The sequence below is a fragment of the Oryzias latipes genome, chromosome 6 (genome assembly GCF_002234675.1).
Source record: "Oryzias latipes chromosome 6, ASM223467v1".
Taxonomy (NCBI): Eukaryota; Metazoa; Chordata; class Actinopteri; order Beloniformes; family Adrianichthyidae; genus Oryzias; species Oryzias latipes.
The window spans coordinates 9151979-9174325 of NC_019864.2; the positions used below are offsets into that span (position 1 = coordinate 9151979).

The 22347-nt window shown below is 38.0% G+C and overlaps 1 protein-coding gene across 2 annotated transcripts in view; it reads right to left on the reverse strand.

The window, feature by feature from the left end:
• peak1 (pseudopodium enriched atypical kinase 1) overlaps positions 1–22347 on the reverse strand; it is a 101756-nt gene that overhangs the window by 63062 nt on the left and 16347 nt on the right. For both annotated transcript variants that reach the window (XM_023955628.1, XM_023955627.1), the window contains exon 2: positions 16907–17008. The gene's annotated coding sequence lies outside the window, so the exon portion shown is untranslated. The remainder of the gene's footprint in view (positions 1–16906; positions 17009–22347) is intronic.

The following is a 22347-nucleotide window of genomic DNA, read 5'->3' on the forward strand; positions in this document are numbered from 1 at the left end:
TTTTTTTTTCATTTCTGGATGCTGGTGTGCCGCGGGATTTTTTTTAAGCTTAAAGTGTGCCGCGGCTCAGAAAAAGTTGAAAAACACTGGTGTAGTGTACCGGTAGATAGCTCCAAAATTGATTGCCGTTTTTGTTGCACCACCAATGTAAGCTTGGGGTTGTAAGCTCTAGTGTGTAAACAAAGAAAAGATCGGAAATGAACACAGGCATGCTCCACTCACAACCCAGAAGGGAAATTTCTGATGGAAGTCCTGCCGTGCTGCACAAACGTTGTCCTAGAATATGACACAGGTATTTTGATTTAGGCTAAAAATGGCATATATAAAAGATCAAGGGGAACACTTAACAAATCAAAAGTGTGGGACTTTAAAAATTGGCGAATAGAAAATAAGGAGCTGAAATTAGTTCTGGTATTTCTTTTATTATGAAGAAAGTTGAAGCAATCTAGAGCAGTTGTTCTCCTCATGTTTCTTGATCCAGTAACCCCCCTTCATGGAGTTCAGTGTTGCCTGTGATGCCGATTTTAATTCTGCCCTAAAGCCTGTCGGCGCAGGGAGAGGGCCCAGGGGGAGAGTGTTTTCCAACAGTGCAGGACAGCTTGGATGAGATAAGGCAAGACCATTTAAAATTCATTAAGAATAAATAAAGATGAATATGATTGAGAGCACAGCGAGGGATGCACTATTATATCTGCACCACTCGTTTTATTTCAAAGCTTTTTTGATTGAATTATTAAAGTGAGAAATGCATCAAAAATAGACTAATAAAGGGAACCTTTGAGTCAAAATAGGGCAGCTGCACAATTTCAGTCGGTACCAAGCTTCCCTCTCTCAAACATCCTATCAGTTCACAACATTCAGTTGCTGTTTTTATGCTGGCCTTCTTCTGGAGCTGCATAGCAAACAATCATTAACAGGATGAAAGCACATGAAAGGGTTTCTGCGCCAGTGAGGCTGAGCTTGGGGAGGCGGGTGACTGAAAGGGATAATGGCATAGCACTGCATTGTTTTTGCCTCTGCATGCAGTGCAATGCATAATTTATATTTCAAATGTTTCATTACCACTGGTACAGTCAGGATGTGGTTTAACTCAGAAGATATCAACTTCTGTTCTTTGAAGGAGATCACTTATGTGCCTTCAAAAAAAAATCTAGTATGCTACATATGTGAATCATATGTTGTTGTCATGTTTAATTATATGCTTTTGCAGCAGTTGCTTTATGTCCATTTAGAAAAATAACATTGTTTTGATTTAGAACATTTCCGCTGAATTACATTCTTAATTCGTGATGTCATAAAATGTTGGATTGTGATTGGTCAAGCATTGCATAGGGTTTTACAGCAGACTGATGTAACCAGTAACTAAATGTGGCCTGCCATGTCATTTTATGTGGCCAGCGAGAGCATAAAAGTTTTTAATTTCTTAAAAAAATAAAAAATTAGTGTGTAGTTATTCATATCTAGGGAGAATTGGACTTTAAATATGGGATTGGGCAACTATATATTAGGACTTAAACACTGTCCATATGACCTATCCTGACAAAATCAAATGTAAAAGGATTTATGCTATAGAGTAACAAGCAAACATGTGTTTTCTATGTAACTATAGTTGTCACTTTAAAACGTTATAATAAATAAATGAGGTATTTAACATTAATGAGTAGTTACGTTTATTTTTCATTATATTTAGTTACATGTATAAGTTATATCTGGCCCTTTGAGGACAGCCACTATGCTGATTTGGCCCTCGGTGAAAATGAGTTTGACACCCCTGTTCTAACACACTAGTATTTGTATAAATCCCTTTTGTCGTTTAGGCTAAACTTTATTTATATTGATTACATTTGTCTCCTTTTGTTGTTTTTGTTGGACCGGAAGGAAAAGAAGAAGAGAAAGAAGGGAGGGATGGTAGAGACAGGGGGTAAGGGGGCACAGAAGAAAGGGTGAAAAGGGGATATTGGAGCCAGACGACAGTGATTGGTGTCAGTAGTCTGAGTCAATGTTTCTATGGCAACTACTGTCACCATTTAGGAGTGAGCATGTTGAAAGTCCACATCCCTTCCATTGAAATTGGGCTCAGGAGAACGTATCAATCAGCGGGCACTACATGCCTTCACTGAGGTATCTGGTTGGTCAGTTTATTAATTGAAAAACGTGATAAAGTATAACTGTCGTGAAAAAAAATAGGATTATCAAGAACATGTTAAAAAAAGGTGACAGAGCAAGAAAGGTTATTCTGACAACTAGATTGAGTAATAGCTGCTTATTTCGCTACAGCAGTCTATGGGATTTCGGCTTCTTTGAGCTGGTGGATACTTTTATACTTCCTATTTGGAACAAAATTGGGGAGGGGTCGCTTTGTCCAGTTCCCTGACACAGTCAACGGTCCTGCCCAGAGTTTCTTTGGTTGTTTGTTCAAATCCACATGGCTCCTGCTTGACACTCAGCATTAATGGATTGGATTTGGGGGTTAAACCGCCAAATGGCTCTTGAGTGTGGCTGTGCCTCCTGCTTCACCACTCCCCCGTGGAACAGGTGAGGAAACAAATGAGGTAATGGGACTTTAACAACACATATGACAATATAAACATGACTCACTGAGACAAGCCCAAAGGTGTAATACAGTGTTCACTATACTGCGGTTCACCTTTCGGGGTCTCACCATTAAGCAGATTTTCTTTTTGTAACAGTGCACTGTGTACAGCGATTGGCTGTTTTCCTTGTCAATCAATCTCCCCTGTGCCGCGCCTCTTGTACAGAATATGTTCAGTTTGCCAAATCTGCATAAGTCTTTGATCATGATCAGATCTTTGTTTTCATTCTATAAACTTGGAGTTATTTTGCTATGAATGTTTGAACTTTGAGAGTTTAAACAAGAGAGAAAGTGTGAAAATGTTCATGTCTGACTGACTGAGTTGATTGTGTAGTGAGGGGTTGTACAGCCTTAAAACATCTGTAATCATACTTTAAGGATTTCACCTTTCACAGGTCATTTACTGAATGGATTCTTGCAATAAATGAGAGAACATTGTGCACCATATTTGGCTTTCCATGAAAAAAATGACAAAAATAGTAATGGCACTGATTTTAAGAATATTGGAATCCATTTGCTTTAAATACAAACAATGAACATGGGTTTTTTCTTAATCAGGTGAACACGTGCATTTATGCTGAATTACTAGTGGGATCTTTCCACAGTGTAGTCAAACATGTTTCTTATCGTATTAAAAAAACTTTTCAATAAACATTCCATAAATTGTTGAAGTGCAGAGTGCCACAAAGCCCACATCTATGAGAATCACATGTTGGTAAACTGATAAGCTCCACTGATAATGTTGACTATAAATCATCTCAACACAGACGTTGTCATTTTATTCTATTATGTACAGATCACTCTGTTCCCTTCAAAACCTCCCAATATTTCCGACAAAAGCCAACTGTTTATGGTTCTTTGACAGAGGTTTTGTTCAGAAAGCCCATGTTAACAACGGAAAAACTAAAACACAGAAGGAAAAAAAGAGAAAAAAGACTTGAAACTGGGCTCAGCATCAACTGTTGCGAGTTTGCAATGGAATAGATTGTGTGCTTGGGCATGTCTAATTTATTTGCACAATTAGACAACTGAAAACACAAGTAATGTATGTGATCTCATAAAAGCTGTGCTGCTGGTAGCCACCCATGATGTTTTACACTGACTTTATCAAACAAAGGGTGCTCATGACTTGTGCATCAGTCATCAGCCTGCTCTTATTCTTCGGAATTTACATTATTTGTAGATAGATCACGTGAATAACAACTAACTGGAAAAGGGTTCCAAATGTAGTTTTTGCCAACATTAACCCCTTAATCCTCCAGGTTTTGTGCTAAAAGCGAGTTTAAACCTGTGACTATTGAAATTTGACCACTGCAAAACATTCAATAGAAACATAAGCACATTCATCCCACCCATTAATTTCTCTTTCAAGCAACATTCAGGCATTTAGTTTACCTGTACTCTACAGCCTGTGGAGACTTTTAAGCCTTGTTTACTGGTACATACAATATTATAAACATTTCACCCATCTTTTTTTCTCGTGCATACACTGACTCATATGTATTGTCATAAAGAAAAATTCTGAGGATGATCTCTCTAAAATGTTTCTTTCTTCATAAATGGTCAGAAGCTGCAGTCCAGGCTGACTAAAAAAATCTGCCTGTCAGTTCTGCAGGGACAAGGAAACGTATTTGCTTGGTTACCCTGTTCATACGGCAGAACTTTGTGAAAATATGTGCAAAGTGAAGTTAATAAAGTCAGTACATTAATGATTATCATAAAGGTAAAAATGTCCTTATGAGAAATAACTTTTCAGTCAAGATTTGACTGATATTAAATAGATTCATCGTCAGCTTTAATTTGTATGGTAATTGTTTATGAATAAAATATTCTAACTTCAGAAATAGACAACATTTGTGGAAAGCTACTAATTTCAGTGCTTCTTACAACACTGCAATGTTTGAAGACAGGAAGTAAGGAATTTGGTCTGCAAAAAAAATGGGGGACACAATTAAAAAAACAGAGATAGGGACGATACATGATAGCTATCAGATGATTTATCCAGCAATAGCAGACTAGAACGGAAAACAGATGCCTCTTGGATAAAGGAGGATCTCCACAAAAATGTCACGTTGGTATTTCAAAAGTCAAGAAGAAAAGCAGCTGCAGTCACATGACTTGCAAAAAACTTGAACCTGTTATCAGTTAGATTTAATCATCACAAAACTCAGGGACAAAGCAAAATTCACCAACACCGTTTAAAAAATAAAAGAAGTGGAAAAAGGAATGAATATAGATAGTTATGAAAAAAGCTGTTTTCTACTGACTTTTACCTATTAACACTTTCCTTTAGGTTTCAACTACAAACTGGCCCCTAAAAGTTGATTGTGATTCTCACCAGACAAATAACAAAGTTAGAACACAAATTCCTAAAATTACTGCAAATTTTTCACAATAAAACACCACAGCAAACTCTTCAAAGATAAGAATGCAGCAGTAATGACGTAACTGTTAGAGTAGTTTATCATCCATTGTACTCTTCTCAGTCAAAGCTTTTAGCAATATTTTCAATAGACGTGCAGTAGTTACACTCTGTCAAAATTCACTAGACCAGCCTGCAAAGAAGCTTTTCAAGTCAACCAGCCTTGCATTCCACCAACAGCTGAGCCTTTGGCTTGGACATGCAGCAACAGGACACCACAACAAGCCTGTGCTGCTGATTGGACGATAAAGGCTTCACATCATGTCACAACCTGGCAAGGTTTGCAGATTCCCAATAATGAAGCTGGAGCTTTCTGAGAATGTTAGCAGGAACTCTCATCATAAAAGAGAACCGATACATACAGTTAAAGTTAAAAAGGTATGAGTTTAAGGTCTACAATACCTTCAAGAGCTCTGGAAGACCACATAGGTGGACCCATATCTATCTGTTCTCTATAACATCTGTGCTTTCATTAGGCGTGTACTTTTGAGTTGCTTCGGCCCATCTGAGCATTGTGTGATGAGCGGAGGTTGGGGTGAATAATGAGGAGGGTCTTCCATCCATCTTAGAGATGAATGCAAAACTCTGAGGAAGAGACAGCTTTAATGAAACCTGGGAGGGAAAAGTTTCACAATAAAAGATTAACTTTGTTCAAATTAGTCTTAGTTTGCAATGATTTGATTGTGGCTTGTCCCCATAAGGTAAGATGCATAAAGACATTACAGCGTAGGAGAGTGTTATCTGGAGTCTTATCTTTCATTTGGACTTTTTCTTATCCAACACACTGTCACTGTTGTCAGATTTTAAAGACTGTTCAAATCTAGAGTTATCAAAAGAAACAAAGACTTCTGCTGTGAAGACCGTCTTTGCTCTGTCTTCTTGTTTCACATTGACAGAGCAATGAATGGTGTATTGAGTTTCTGGTTAATTGTAAACCCCATTCCACTTTCTTTTCTTCCCAAAATAGTTTGTAGACTCTTTCCTGTGTCCCTTTAGGACTTCAAAAGTCCAATTTCATTTGGAGCATCTGGCAGCAGAAGACGTCTCTACCTCTGGGGGCCCTTCGGCAAGAAGCAACCCAACGTCCCTAAAGAGACGGAAAACATTATCAATCTATACGAGGAAAGTTATTACCTTTTGACTCTGGAGGGAAACAATCATAAATTTACATTTATGAGTTGCAACAGAAAAGTTAAAACCACAATTTTTAACACCTAATCTGTTTAGATTCCCAAAAAGACTTATGGCTTCACATTTTCCCCAAGGGGCAATGAGATTTCATGGTTTCTACTCTGAAACTTTTTTTATACTTTTCTTTTTTCATTAAAAAACTGACAAAAAGTTTCAAATGTAATTTAAATACCTTAAATTTATTTTAGACCTGCTGCCAAAGGTGGAAATTGTATCTCAATTCAGGGAATGAAAGAGAAATGTTTCTAAAACCAAAAGTTGAGAGTAGCACTGTCACATGATGCGGGGTTATCATCAGTCACTGCATTCTTTGTGATTACTTCAAGTATCAAGTTTTCTCCCTCATTTGAACTCTTCATCTTGTCTCTCTAGACCAAAACAACATCTCTGCCTGAACAAATGGGATGTTTATAACTTTCAGAACTACCATCAGGCTTTATAAGGATTTTTTTATTGCAATAGTTGAGAAAGCTACAGTAATACAAGTTAAATATCAGGTTGTTTTATTCTAATCACATTAACATATAAAAAACAATTATTTACTCATTCAACAGACAATTTTCATGGGATCACCCCTATTGGTAACCACCTAATATGTGCCACATTCTTTTTTAAAATCTTTTCATATCTAAATCTGTCTCAAAATCATGTCTCGCGTCTGTTGGCCGTTTAAATAAACATACATACAAAACACATAAATAATATAAAGGACTCGTCAAAAGCCATTGTTGCTAAATTTAGGGTCTTTGGAGATCCAACAGTGGGTCTTTTCCTTTTAGAATAGGAAACTGTGATACATCCAGCTACCGTACTTCATTTTACCTCAACCATCAGATTTGAACAGCAAAAGTAAAGCCTGGAGGGGAACGGCACACTGTAAAAGAAGAGCTTTTTCAAACAATAGATCCACCCATCTGCTCAAAACACCACTCAAAACACACATATCCCTATTCACTAATAATGTACGATTTGAGCTTCAGTGAACAAACAATTTAAGAAGCACTAGAATTGACATAAATAGAAAACATAAAGCAAGAAGCATAAAAAGACTCTTGGGACCCTTGAGAACAGACCACTTAAAGTAAGCCACTTTATGCAAAATTTGAAATTGCTTCTTTCTGAAAACTTCATCCAGTGTTTGTTTTTTGAGGTACTGCAACATTTGATCGGGGCTTAATCCTTTACCGCATTCAGAGGGCTGCATTACACCGTCCATGTTCCCAGTGCACCTGTAGTTTAAAGTTAGGATCCAGCGACAGAACCACCGGCAACAGTCAGACTAGAAGACATTCAACGTCTAGCCCAGGGGTCAGCAACCTGAACCTCTCAAAGAGCCATTTGGATCAGTTTCCCACAGAAATGAAGGCACAGGGAGCCGCAACACTAGGTGTGTTAGAAAAATGTTTTTGCCGATATATCGCGATAGTTCATTTGGCAATACTTTTATTGATTCAAAATGCTGTAAGGATATTTATTAAATTAGTTATTATAACTTTTTTTTATCTTTAAGAGCGTGATGTTTCCTTTAATCTTCTGTCCATTTTCCACAGTCTTGAATAGACTTTTCCGTCTGTCAAACACTCAGAGTTAAGATGAGTGAAATGATGGAAACAAATTCACTTTGAGGCAGACTCCTTTCTGTTTATTTTTTTTCTTCTTTAAAACCAATGAACCCAATAAATTACATAAATTGTATGGATGAAGCAGCTGTTGGTTTGTTTCGCGTCTGGAATCATAAGCGGTGAGTCTAAGCCCCCGCCGCCCCCTCTCTGCCTGTTCGTCGTTTTCCCCCGTGTGCACACTGGAGGGGGGCTCCAGCGTGTTCTTCACACAGCGCAACATACGGTCATCGTAGCAGCAAGGTGACAGGATAGTAGGGGCGCCCTGACGCAAATGTCATTTGTTTTACATGGAAATGGGTGGTTTAAGTCTGGGGGGGGGGGGGGGTTGGGGGGGGGGGTTGGCTTTTTTTTGGGGCGCTCGTGTGAACACACGTCTGAACCACAGTTTCCTGCTCCGCTCTACTCTGATTAGAGGAGAAACACTTTGTTTTCACAACGATTCCATTCATATAATTTGTGGTTGCTGATCCAATTCATATTCGATATCGGTTCATTTTTAACAATCCAATTTAATTACCTAAAATAGATTTTTAGCCAAAACTTCAACCATTGTGACTAAGAGATAGATAACTCTACCTGGTACTGAACAGTGCAGGTGAAGTTTTTCAGAATATTTGTATTTCTTCAAGATAAGGAAGTGTAAATTAAATGTGTAGAAAAAAGCAAAGTAGTAAACAAGAATGAATGTCAAATCCATTCACATTTTAGTTTTTCTAAAGTTCAACCCACTGTTGTTTTTCCACATCACACAATAATCAAAAGGGAACATTCTAGCACACTGTTTGGTCAGATGACTTTGCTAAATTCAAAGTTTCCACACACTGGACTGGAATGATGGACTGATTTTTTTTTTTTTGCTGTCATCACATGTATGTTGTCCACTGTGATGTTTTTGGTCGTTTTTATGCTATGGTAAAATGAACCACCTCTTTCTTAATCTGCTCGGTATTTTCCAATATCGATTATCGATTTATCTTATTTTTAAATATTTTTTTTAATGGTTTAAGTCGATTGGATTCAATTAACAACTTGCCTCAAACAGATCGATAAGGTAATCAAATTCATCATTACACCCCTAATTCTGATGCATATTACTTATAGACTACTAGATCCATGTACGTCTTTGTTTTCCTCATCCGAGCTGGTATCTGACTCAAAACTGTACAGCTGGATAGTTCCAATATTGCTCGCCATTTCTGTTGCACAGCTAATGATAGGTTGAGGGTGCGAGGGGCTGTAAGCTATTGGGAGAGCGCATTAAGAGCTCTCAGTAACATGGAGAGCTGGGTTGTACCGCGCCAACAGCCCCGCCCACAACTCAGAGGTGCAACTCTGCAGAAATTAGGTCCTTGAAAATGGATTTTGCCTAAACCAAAATCATCATAATTTCAAAAAAACACTGGATCAAAAGATCATTTGAGTGGCACTTTCTGATAGATCTGGATATATTCTAAACTTTAAATATAACTAAAATGTAATCAGATCTTTGTGGTTAGATTAATTCAAAGAGCTATAAACTATACTTAACAACTACAATTCTTTTTTTTTATTATTTCTACCTGGACATCCCCGTCACTGTGGCAGCAATAGTCAAACTCTTGACCTCTCGAGGCCCGAGTGGCAGCAGGCAGGCAGCAGTCCAACAGCTGCACCATCAGGCTGTTTGCAGAGGCCGGTCAGACGCGACTAACCAAACAGTGAAAGAATTGGTGGCTGCTCTGAAGGATTTACAGCAGATTGAGTTTAAAGCGTCTCGGCACGCTGGTGGCCAATAAGTCTGAAACTAAGACTACACAGCAGCATGTGAAATCATAAGATGAAGGGACTTTCCGCCACCATATCTACTCTAGTTTTAGACCTGCACATTATTTACAGTACATCTTCTTTTATTTAAAATGATACTTGTGTAAAAGCATAAAATCTGTAAGGGTTGTTGAAGCCAATCCTCAACCAAAATCTCCAACCATTGCAGGATACCAGCATTTAGATTTTTTAGGAGATTTCGCAAAATTGCTTCTAAGTCTTTTAAAATAGTATCACAAGCAGAAATTGTTTCATTAATTTGTCGAAGTGATAACAGTAAGTCATTTCCAGGCTATAAACAACAACAAGACAATAATAAAGTTGTCAGACTCGTGGTTTTACAATAAACAAAACTGTCGTGAGCTCTGCAATAAATAACTTTAAAAGGCTAAAAAATATCACTGCTTTGTGTTCAACCATCCACAGATATAACTAAATAAAAAAAAAGGAGGACGGTCCTGAAAAGGTAATGTTCTTGACACAGGATAAAAATGATCAGAAACCAAATAAACCTACCACTGCTTCTTTATATGATATCACACCCGCACAAACTAAATTTATGACAAAACCTGTCACATCTGATCGTGTAGTTTTCCATTGGAAAATAGTCATTCTGGTTACCACTATGCTAATGAAAAGCTGTGCATGTGAGAATGAGGAAAAACATGCTTTGAACACAACAAAGATGACAGTGGTAGTAAGCATGCAATGTTTCCAGCTTTGGTACATTAGATGATTCTGAAATGTACAAACTCAAATGATGTCCACATAACAAGCAACAGGGTGAGGAAAAACACAAATGAAACAAAGAGGTTCATGGTACTTCCTCCTCAGGCTCATAGACTTGTGACCCAACCATTCCTTCAAAGCATAAATACCATATCAAATTCCTCAAACTCTACCGGCATGAAGAAGAAAACAGACACAAAACCCTCTACTAATGTTTCTTTTTGTATTGTTTTCTTGCAGAAGGGCCTTGAAAATTCACTCTATTCAGGGTTATTTGGTAAATAAATCAGTCGTATAGCTTCAAATAAATTACCTAAAAGGTAAGCAGGATTGCAACTCCACAAATCAAGAGAAGAGAAAAAGAAAAAAAGAAAAGTAATGCAATGTTATTCTAAGTGCAGCAAAGCCAGCAAAACAAAGTGCTTGTGATACCACGAGTAAAATAAATAGTATAAAGATAAAGAATCAGACTGAATGAGCTATCAAAGAGAATGTCACTTCTAAGGTAGTCATGCTAAAGTACAGCACGACTCCCCAGATTACATGTCTAAATCTCTGCGATCATGAGCAGCATTGTGCTCGCAGGGCTGGAAAAACGTATCCATATCCAGACATCCCTGACTCGAGAACTGGAGAGAACTTCTGCAGACTGCAAGGAGTGATGAGCTCCTCTCATGCGATGGCACATTCCAGCCATGACTGAGCTGAAACAAGCCTCGGGTAACTACAACGCGTGGGGAAAAAAAGCACAGCATAACGATATTTATTGAAAACTGTCAACCTTTCTGTTTCCATCAAGCAGGTTATTGTACCTAAAACACCTAAAAAAAACATTTCAGGGGGAATTTACTGGCTTTTATTGCCAACATGGGATGAAGAGAAGAGGAGATGATGAAGATTGTCTGCAGGACATTTGTATGTTTAAGAACATTTCCAATGCCTTGATGCCCTTTCAATATAAACACATTTGTTTTTTAAACAGCTATTCCTGAGAATGACTAAAGTAGTTGCAATGCCATCATTTTAGATTAGTCAGTTCATCCCTCTGAATTTCAGAAATATTTGACCTCCAAGTTTCAGTCTTTGTTTGCTTTCTGTTGGGAATTCCAACAGCTGCCTGCTTCCAAACTCCACTTAACAATAAGCCTCCGGGTCTCTGGGTAAGAGGCAAACCGTGAGATCGGAAAACCTATCCCTGACAGCCTCTGCTGATTTTATGGACATAACCGTCTTTAGGGTCCGACAGGTTTCGGCTTTCACGTGACCTTTTCCTGGAAGTTCAACACATAAAGTGGCATAATTGATTGACCTCCTTTTTTCTATGATCTTAGTGGGCAAACAACGGTATTAACTGGCCCTGGTAACTGATGTGAGGGTAATTCTAGAGCACAGGACACATTCTAATCCATTTAGCAGCGAAAGCCACAGGGAGGAAATGAAACAATCAATAAGAAGAACGACTGAAAGAGCTTCCTGAGCTAACGATGAGTGATGATGATGGATCCATACATACTGTATAAGCTTCCACTTGAGTACTAAAACACACTGCATATGCAGAGATTATTAATGGAGAGACGAAACCATAAAATGGACACTTATATTTTTTGTAATTCAATCCATGTGTGTCTATGAGCCTTTTTACTGTAAACCCTTTGGTTTAATTGCAGTTGTGCTACAGATTAAGTGGCCTGACCTAGTTTCCTTTTTACTGTGGGATTTCAAGCTCAGATATCCAAGAGCAATTTGGGTTTCCCACTGTCATATGAAACTTGATGGGTTGTTCTAAAGAAATTTGGTTGAGGTCAGACCAAGCAGCTTTACAGAGGGTTTAATGCAGAAACTCTGATTTTACCTTCCACTGTCATTTAGTCCAATAATCCAAAACTAATCAGATGACAGGTAGGTAATGCAGCCATGCTCTTTCACTTTTTCTGGCTGAGCTCAAACGTTTCTTGAAAAAAAAAAAAAAAAGGGCAAAGGGCACAGTGCTAAAAGGGCAAAGGGCACAGGGTGTGTGCTAAAGAGAAATTGAGAAAAATTTTTTATGGAATTTCAGTTAGTCTCATGGATTTTCGGACCTGATCTTAGAATATGACTCACTGTAGACAGGGCTTGAATTTTTTTTTTCTTTGAATATGGTTAAGGTATCAATTTTCCTTTGATGCCATTTTTGTAATTTTTTGGTAAATAAATGTTTCTATTGTAGGTTTGACAAAAGGAAAAAACACTTTTAGTTCCAAGTATCTCATGTTTGTTTATGTTCAATCAGTTATGTGATGTGAAAACAAAGCAAAGTTAGCCTTGGATTAAAATCTGAATATTCAATATTAACTTAATCAAACCTGTTTGAATGGAATGGAATCTCATCATGACCATGTGCATCTAAACTGAAAACAGTCTGGTGTATCATATAATACTAAGATAATCTGTACATGACTTATGACACTGATATTATACTGTATTTTTGGACCATAAATGCACCTGATTTTGGGGCAAATTAGATAAAAAAGAGCAATAAGATAAGAAGAATGAATACACAACCCAGAATGCCAAGAGAAGCCAAGAGAGAGGTGACTGGTCAAAAGGGTTGATGGGAAGTTCTACAAACTATTGTTCTTCATGCGAGCCTCTTTTGTGTGTAATAAACAGGCTATGCAGAGAGTGCAACTAGGGTTGGGCGATGTCCCTTAAATTGGCCGTTGACGATGTTTGCTGTCAACCATCGGGATGGACGATGATATCGTCGTGGGGGGGGGGGGCTATTTTTAATATTTCGGTCTTATATAATTGCTATTCGTTATTTTACTTTATTACTTTATTTATTTTATTTCCCAACTAATGACTCATCCGCGATTATCCAGTATAAACTGAGGGAAGTGACTTTAACAAAAAAAGTAACAAACAAACTAGAAAAGAAATGGTCCGCTCCCGCACTTAACTAGTCAAGTGGACCGGCGGAGCGCGGACTTACAGCTTTGTGTTTGAGTGGAAGGGGGGGGGGTGCTTTGTTACATGAGCGGTATGTGGGAGATTTAGAACTGCGATCCGTTCCGCAGCTCTAGGGGAACGGGCTACCGAACTCAGAACCGGGTCTAAAAGTGTGTGTCTGAGCAGAGGATTGTGAGCACACACACAGCGCTTTGGGGCGGTGTAAGCTTCAAAGCAGAAAGGCCGCTCAGTCCTTAGAAATCGTTCAAACAATCACGTGGATTTGTGTTTCGAGTCGTGTCCCGACTAAATAAAGGCTGATGTTATTCCCACATGTTTACATGCAGCCAAGATGCAGATTACAGCACCACCAAAAGCTAATGCTGTTAGCCCGTGTTACCATTCTGCTAATTCTGGCTTCTTTCCGGCTCCGTTTTTCAACAAAAAAAGCAATGACCACACGGATTAAAAATAAAACGATGAGCGAACAGGCGTTTCATAATAATCGTAACATTATTAAAAGCACGTTTAGAAGATCGTCTTGTATATTACCGAGCTGACATATAAATGTATAAAGCCGCTCGGCAACATTGTTTTGTATTGAATTGTTACATTCAATAAAGTTTGAGAAAAAAATAGCTGCTCGTGGGAACTGATATCCGCTTCCGGTTTTTCAAATCCTACTGCGCATGTGTGAATGATTTATTCCGACCGAAAGTGTGACCCATGTGAACGTTTGTTATATTCTGAAAACATTTTTCTGGAACCATGTACACGGTTGGATTCTAATCTGACCATTGATCCGGTCAAGATATTTTTCACATGTAACCGCGGCTTATGGTGTCGACTCGCAGCGTGGCGGGGGCGTGGCATCACGATGGTGTCTCTCCATCGGGATGTCAGTCACCCATCACGATAGACGATGGTATCGTCCATCGGCACAACCCTAAGTGCAACACCACATAAATTAAACTTAATTCACGGTAACTCGCAACATTGTTTAGATGTAACAAAATACCAAACAATACCACTCAGTAAGGCTCCTGACTACAGTAACTATCATGCTCAACCAATTCATCAAGCTGTGTAGCTTCGTAGTTTATCAAACTTGTTCTAAAATATTTTGTCAGATTTTTTATTTTGATAAAACTGATTAATAGATCTGAATCATTCCAAGCTTAATAAATTAATAATTGATCCATAAAAGTAGATATCGATCTTTTAGGCTTTTCCTTTTCCAGTTCGGGGTCCTTTCGACTGAGGATAACGCCACACTATGGTAGCCCGACTTGGACAAATTAAGTAGCGTGGAGATCTGCTCGGGCTCTACATATTTTCATTTCACGTTTTCTTTTGTAACCCAAAGTTCTTTTCCCTCATAAGTTGTGTCTGACATTATTCTTTGTAGTGTTTATAGAGAAATTTTCCACAACACACTTTGTAAAAGATCTGTGGCTGTTAGAATAAACCTGCTGCTCCATGCGAGTGAACCGTGTCTCTGAGCAGAGCAGCTAGAGTCTTTATTTATTATTGTCTTATTGTATTTCTATACAATTAAGTCTAACTATGTTAATAGTGTAAATTCAAAATTGAATCGAATTGAGTGGATTGAAATCGAATTGATCCAGGCTCTGGTGTATGGAATCGATTTGATTCTGGAAATTGTTGGTGATACCCAGCCCTAGTACTAATATTGTGATTCTGGAAAAATAGTAACTGAAACACAAAAAATATATATTATCAATAAAAAAAAAAACTAAAATTAAGTCTGGACTTAAACATTAACCTTATATTTACTGATGCCTGCCTTCAAACCTGTGTTACTGTCAACTTTCTGTTTGACTGCTAGTTTACAGATCAGGTTTTCCCAATTCTTTTAATTTGTGCATCTTTTTTTTTTTTACTTACCAGCATAACAGTTGTTCTTTTACACTAGAAAAACTGGTGGCATATTCCAAATCAAGCATATTTTTCATTCCCGTTTAAAAATCAGCACAGAAAAGCTTAATTCAAGCTTTTTTTTGCCCTTCAAAAGTTGGTAAAAGTCACTGTGGAACTGTTAAAGTGGATTTAATGACAAGTAAAACAAATTCGGCTGATTCAAAAGTTCACAAACATATTTTGAAAGTTTTCACACTAAAGTAAAGGCCAGATCACGAGCACATGAGTGTTCTGACAACAGCCCTGTGACAACGAGCAGTTGTCACATTAAAGAAACAGGCAGAAAAGGTAAACTTACAGAGTTTATTAGTTTAATACAGTTAAAGTTAAGCAGCAGCAGCAATGTTCTTCTAGGTCAGGAGCACCTGTAAAAGCACATAGATTTAAATATTTGTTTACACCTGCTGCATGTATGTCTTGGCCTTGTCTGATGGTGGTGACTCACCTCAGTTTTCTGTGTCAGGAATGGTCCGCCAGCAAAAGAGGTCCCTAAGGGTACAAGGACCTTATACTGGTTCCAGGGAGGGAACCAAAATCATTGTAAAGTTAACAGGGGAGATTTAGATGAGTAATTTTATTATTGGAGTGAATTATTAAAATGTTTTAGGAACAGTCGGTGAATTCTATTTTTGCTTGGGGAAATTATCTATTTATCTTTTATAGGGGTTGGGGAAACTTTGAATGTACATATTTTAATATTTTGTGTAAATAGATTATCTGTGGGAACCTGGGTGAATGGTAGCTCCCAAAGGTGAAATCCTATAAAGGTGGGAGCTGTAACCATTGGGAGGTTGTTGTTGGTTAGCAGTTAGAGCTCGGGGCATGACTGTTAGATGCCAGTTGAAGAAATTGGAAATAAAGTTTGAGCTAAAACCAAGTCCTGAGACTCCGCCTGTGCTTCTACCATGAGGATGGCCTCTGAGACTACGAGCTGAACGTGACAAGCCCCTACCTAGAACTTCAATCACCCAAAGAATCAATCCTCATAATGAGGAGTTTTACAGGAAACGAAGGTGAAAAAACGAACGTAATCAACTAACAGAACAAGAGAGACAACCATGTTTCCCTAAACTTACCAAACGTACAAAACAGTCCCAGCTACTAAACTAGCAATAACTACCACAGCATGCCCAGAAATAGCTGCTGCGCTTTTCAAGAGGCTGGGGGCTACAACATTCAAATACCAGGAAGTCATGGAGAGTGAAATCATCCCCCCCCCCCCCCCCCAAAAAAAAAAAAAGCATAACATATACTAAATAATCTTCTCCATATCAGCAGAATCACTCAAACATAACTGTACTTAGTGCAGATGGTGTGAATGTTTACTAGTCTGTCAAAATGGACCTTTGGCCTAGAAAGAGCCTAAACCTTTCAGAAGAACTATCAAACATCAGCCCTTATGGTTGATAGACGCTGATATACACATTGCATCTATCCAGTTTACTCTAAGAGCATTAACCGAACAAAGCAAAAACTACTCAAAACATGAAGTTTTATTATTCAACTAAATGATGTCTTTGTAAAATTCCAACATCACCACACAAAAAAAGGAATGGGAATCTCCACAAAAACAAATTCAAAAGATGGATTTTTGTTCCACTGCAAATATAAAATTACCCAAAGGAAAAAAAGAAAAGAAAAAGTAAAAAAGGAAACTGAAGTTATGATTTGGCTCACCTGCCAAGAGTATGGTTCCAAATTGCCTCAGATGTTCTCCAATAACGGTAGCAGTCCTCTATTTCAAAGCCACAGGGGGATTTCAGACAGCAGATGATCCTCCTGCAGACAAAGACAGTAAAATATGAAATGGCAGATGGCAGCTTAAAGCTTGCATTGACTACTAGCGAGAGTGTCAAGTTTAGAAAGTTTACTGGTGGGAGTTTTTTTTTCTAGAAAAAAGACCTAGTATACAAAAAAAGAGAGTAAACTTTAGTCTGCAAGTGTCTTGAGAGGATAATGATTTAAAAACATCACAAAAAGCTGACCCACCTTTTTATCATCAGCATCAAATCAACGAAAAAAAATAATAAAGATCAACCAGCCAGAGAGGCAGCATGAACTACTGATGCTGGCAGACTAACGAGGCATACCGAACTCCATCTCTTCAATACTGTCACGTACCGCCAGGTCTTTAAAAGCAGTGAAGCAACAGATATTATTCATGACCCACGCCTCTGCCCTACATGCATCCCTGCAGGCATGGAATTCTGCTGTCACCCTCCTCAGCTTTATTCTGCTCAGTCCAGGTCGGTTTAAGTCATTGTCAGTAGGGAGGAATTTGCCACACCCCTTCCATTAAAAGGAGGCTCGGGTGAATCTGTAAAATGATTCAAACGCGAGACCACATACTTTTATCAAGGCACCTGACTGGTCAGTTCATAAGTTAAATAACTTTTACTACAGAATAAATATCGTGAAAATAATTTGGGATTAGCAAGAACGTTAAAATAAGGTAGCAGAGTCAGAATGGTTATCCTGACAAATAGAATACCTGAGTAATAGCTGTTTATTTCTCTATAGAAGTCTATGGGATTTTGGCTTCTTGAAAGCAGCCGGTACTTCCTGTTTCAAATGCAAGGAGGGAGGGGTCACTCAATCCAGTTGTCACAGACTGTCAATGCATTTTACTAACTGATTTTATATTTCATTTATTTAATCTAATATTTTATTTTATACTAGGGTGTAGTCTGTTTTCGGATGGTAGGGTTCATGTATGTTCACAAACCACTGAAATGCAGACAGGAAATGTTTCCTTACACATGAGAAGACTTCCCAGCTGGAATAATGTGGTCTTGCCCAGAGCAAAGATTGAAATGCAGATTCAGGTCAAGTGTCTTCTGGGCTTCACTTTTGGGCCCTGTCTTTAACTTAAACCACTTCCTTCCTCTGATTTTGGAAGAAGACCACAGGATGGCTTTTTTTTTTTTTGTTTTTTTGGTGCAAAAGCAGACAATGAAATGAACCCCACTCCCCCCTACACAAGTGTATTAATCCCATTTATGAAGTAAATAAAGTCTAGACTTTAAAGTTCTAATGATACACTAAATCAATCAGTTCCAGATTTGCTTGTTGTTATAACAATCTCCGTATTGGATTGTTTAGGAGATGATCTAAGACTATGTAAACATGGTAGTTGAGATTAAACTGGCTATGGCATAAAATTTGGGCAACGCCTTTGATCTTCATCTGAAAAAAATCTGGGAATATCATCATGAAAAGGGAGGAAAATGCAAACTTCCAAAAGATTGACTTTCAAAGACTGCGTTATATGAGGAAATGTCGTTTGTCATTAACTGCATTAGACTGGAAACACGTACAGTTCCAAAGACGGTTCAAATTAAAAAAACTATTATTGTTATTTAAGCCTTTTAAAAACAAGAACCGCTCATTGACTGGATTTCTATGTTTATTAAAACATAAAATATTCTTTGTAAACCTATGGTGCCATGTCAAAGATGACATCATGAGTGAAAAATGTTAACTACTTCCTCCTAAATGATACCAGATATAAACCTGAAGCCAAAAGCCTTTTGGATTACATCAGCAGCTCCAGGTCCCCAGGGCAGTAAATGAAGGGGTTAAACGTTAGCCTTAAAAATCAAACGTTTGTTACAAAACACACTTTGTTTATATTCTATCCTTAGAGACTTCTTAACTTTCTCATTCTTAGTGTGAGTGTAGTTCAAATCCCTTGCTGTGGCAGCTGGTTCTCCATCCGACACAGCTGAGAACAAAAGGGGAAACACAGATTGCAAAGATGAGGGCAGACACCCTTGGCAACACTCTTTTGAGTTCCGGTTGTTTACTTCTGGCACTAATTGCAGGCGTCCAGACAAACCAAACTCCACATGCAAAGAAGATGGAAAGCCGATTCAAATTTAAACATCCAAGCTGTTTCCATTTACAGCTAAAACACACAGCTGATGTTTTGGAACGTCTTTTAGGATCTTGTTCCATACGAAGGCTAATTATGACCATAATGCCTTTTCCCTTTTTAAATTGCTCTGTGAACACTGTAAGGACCAGCAACGAATTCAACATTAAGTTACTTTCCAATTAATCAGAAGGCTTATTATTAGGAGTGTGCATATTTCCCTCTCACCTGATTTTCATCGCGATACATGTTTCACAATTCCATACTTAAAAGATCCAACTAAATATTTGGCAAAACGATACAGTACAATTATTTTACCTAAATTGATACAATCAAGATATTCATTATTCATTTGTTTGTTTTTTTAAACTATAAATGAAAAAGCCTTTTAACCGAGAAACTCCTTTTTTAACTGAAGCCCAGAAGACACTAATGATTTTAAACAAAAAAAAAGCAAAATGTCTTTAACATTACAGCTTGAAACATTAAAAACCGCTATTATGGGTCCTTTAGACTTTTGTTCTTCTTGGTTAAAAAAAGGGGGTCATTAATTTAATCAGGTATTGTTTGAATTGCAATTTTTAAAAAAATCGTGTTTAGTACACACATCACACTGTGGTTCACCTTCAGCCAATTATAAAATTATAATTGACCCAACTTTGTAGAAGAAAACTGGACTTCTTTTTGTTTGCATCACATGTCCATAAATAGATGGTAGAGAAACATAAAGTCAAATGGTAAATGGCGTATACTTATATAGCGCTTTTCTACCTTCTTCGATAAACTTTATTTATATAGCACTTTTCGAAATCCAGATTACAAAGTGCTGTACAATTAATATGAGACAAAATCAGTATTCAAAACAGTTTCCAGTATGGAGAAATAAAACCCAGCACACATATGAAATGGTGATAGTGGTTAGAATCAATAAAATCGATAAATCAGTAAAATCAATAAAATCAATTAAATCAATAAAATCAAATGTTTAGGACTCTTCGACACATGGGCATGCAAGGCAGGAATCGAACCTGCAATCTTACGATCATGGGTTAACCGCCCTACCGCTGCACGTATTGTAAAGGCAAAATAACAGAAGTCTCAGAAAAAAAAAAAATCATATTTAATTCAATAATTAAAGACCTTCTAATGAGTCTTCCCACCAAGATTTTCTGAAGCAAAGAACAAAAATAGAGTGCAGTTTAATACAAGTACCACCACCCCCTCAGAAAAGAAAAAAGAAAAGAAATCACATGTCGATGCAGGTGCTTCACTCACTGACCCAGAGGGAAAAGTGTGCGTTGGCACAAGTGAAACATGCTGGCATGCATATTTCTCTTGTGCCAACGCACATTTTAAATGCATGCAAAGGTATAATGCATATTTAAATCTCATTTTCTCCTCTGGAAGGAAATCACACACCTCCGACATTCCACACTCCTGATTAGCACCGCAGAGCAACCTGGGGAGAACCTAAATCATCTTTTCCCTTTGATCCTGAAAGCTGCTGCCCAAACCTCTATCGACAACCTTAGAAATGAGCTAAATCATCAGGCTTGTTTTGCTGCGTCTTGTTTACCCCGTATCAAGCTTCTAGCTTTGAGTGCAGTCCCTGTTGCTGTCAGTCAACAACTTTTAGGATCACGGCGTTCTAAACAAATCTGCCTCTTCCTCCATGTTCTGAAGCTAGTGGTTGAATCTCATTATTTAGAAACAAACTAATATAGCAGAAAATGAAGTTTCAAAGCACTTTTAGCTAAAAAAAATATCAAATGTATAAACCCTGTCTAAGAAAAGCACAACATGATCTCAGATCAATTTCAGACAGGTACATCACACGGGTTACACCTAAAAGGTGAAAAAACCGTTCTAAGCCAGAACCCCCTTACCCCCATCCCAGACCAGCAACTCTGACACGGATGTGGCTTGAAATGGGGCCTGAGCCAAGATGCAGGGGAATGCGAGTGTTTGTTTACTTGCCATTTCCATCTCCATGTGATCTGGATCGTGTCATGTAGCCAACAAGTACCAGCTCCACTCCAAAGGGCGGAGCTTAAGCTTGAGCCTGCAGTGTAGAGGCTAAGGGGCTCTCAGCATGAATGAGGCATGTGTGTGTATTAGGTGTGACAGAGTCAAAGGATGCTTCATCCGTTGGATAATTTAAGATGTGCTCACACTCAGCAGGGAGACCTGAAAAAACGACGTGAGATAACAGGTTTTATTTGGGCCAACAGAATTATTTGTGGGAAAGACTCTCGCTGAGTCGGGGCAGAGCAGCCAATGAATGTTTATTCACAGGTGATGTGTGAACACTGAGGTTTTTTCATCCATCTCCAATATTGCACAGCAACTTTACCAGGTTTGAGTGCAAAGTTTAAATCTGAATTATATCAACATCATTGTAAATAAACTGAGAGGAAGTAGCTTTCACATACACGCTATAGCACAGACAGAGCTTTAACAGTGGCAGGAAAAACGTAAATCTGATATGATTACACTAGTACAGAGATGCCATAGCCTATAAAACAGAGCTAATAATTGCTCACATAAATATAAGCATTTTGTGAGACATCAGCCAGATATGTACACTTTCCCTTTCACAGTTTGCCTTATTTGTTTGTAGTCCTGGTGGGAATCATAAAGAAGATGTAAACCTTCTGGTTAACTGTGTCTAAGTCACAAAAACAAAAGAATAAAATATTTTTTTCAATGAATTTGTACACTGGCCCAGCGCTAGAATGCGGTTCACCTTTCGTGGTGCATTTTTGAATGTTTGTTTTAGTTTTTTGGAACACTGTCTTCTGGGCTGAGCTTTATGAAACTAAAGGTGAATGGATTTGCCATTAATTCTTGTTTATTTATCTTGCAAGAAATACAAGGGATGTGGAAAACTTCACCTGCACTGTTCAGTACCAGGTATTTATCTCTGTTACACTGGTTGATGTTTTGGTTAAAGATGTTCTGGATTGATTTAAGCTCAGTGAATTGAATCAAAAAGTTTCAAATGGACCAATATCAGCTATGAATCCTATCAGTAACCTTAAATTAACATATGAATCAAATTGATAAAATGAATAGCTAAACCCTTAGTTCTGTGTCCTAATTGGCTGTTGACTATTATCAGTCTCTTCCATGTTGTGTCTCCTGTACAGAACGTGTTCAGTTTGCCAAATCTTAGAAACATCCCCAGTCTCTGTTATTTTTAGGATCACTGTATATCAAAAAAATATTTATTTGCTACTGTGAT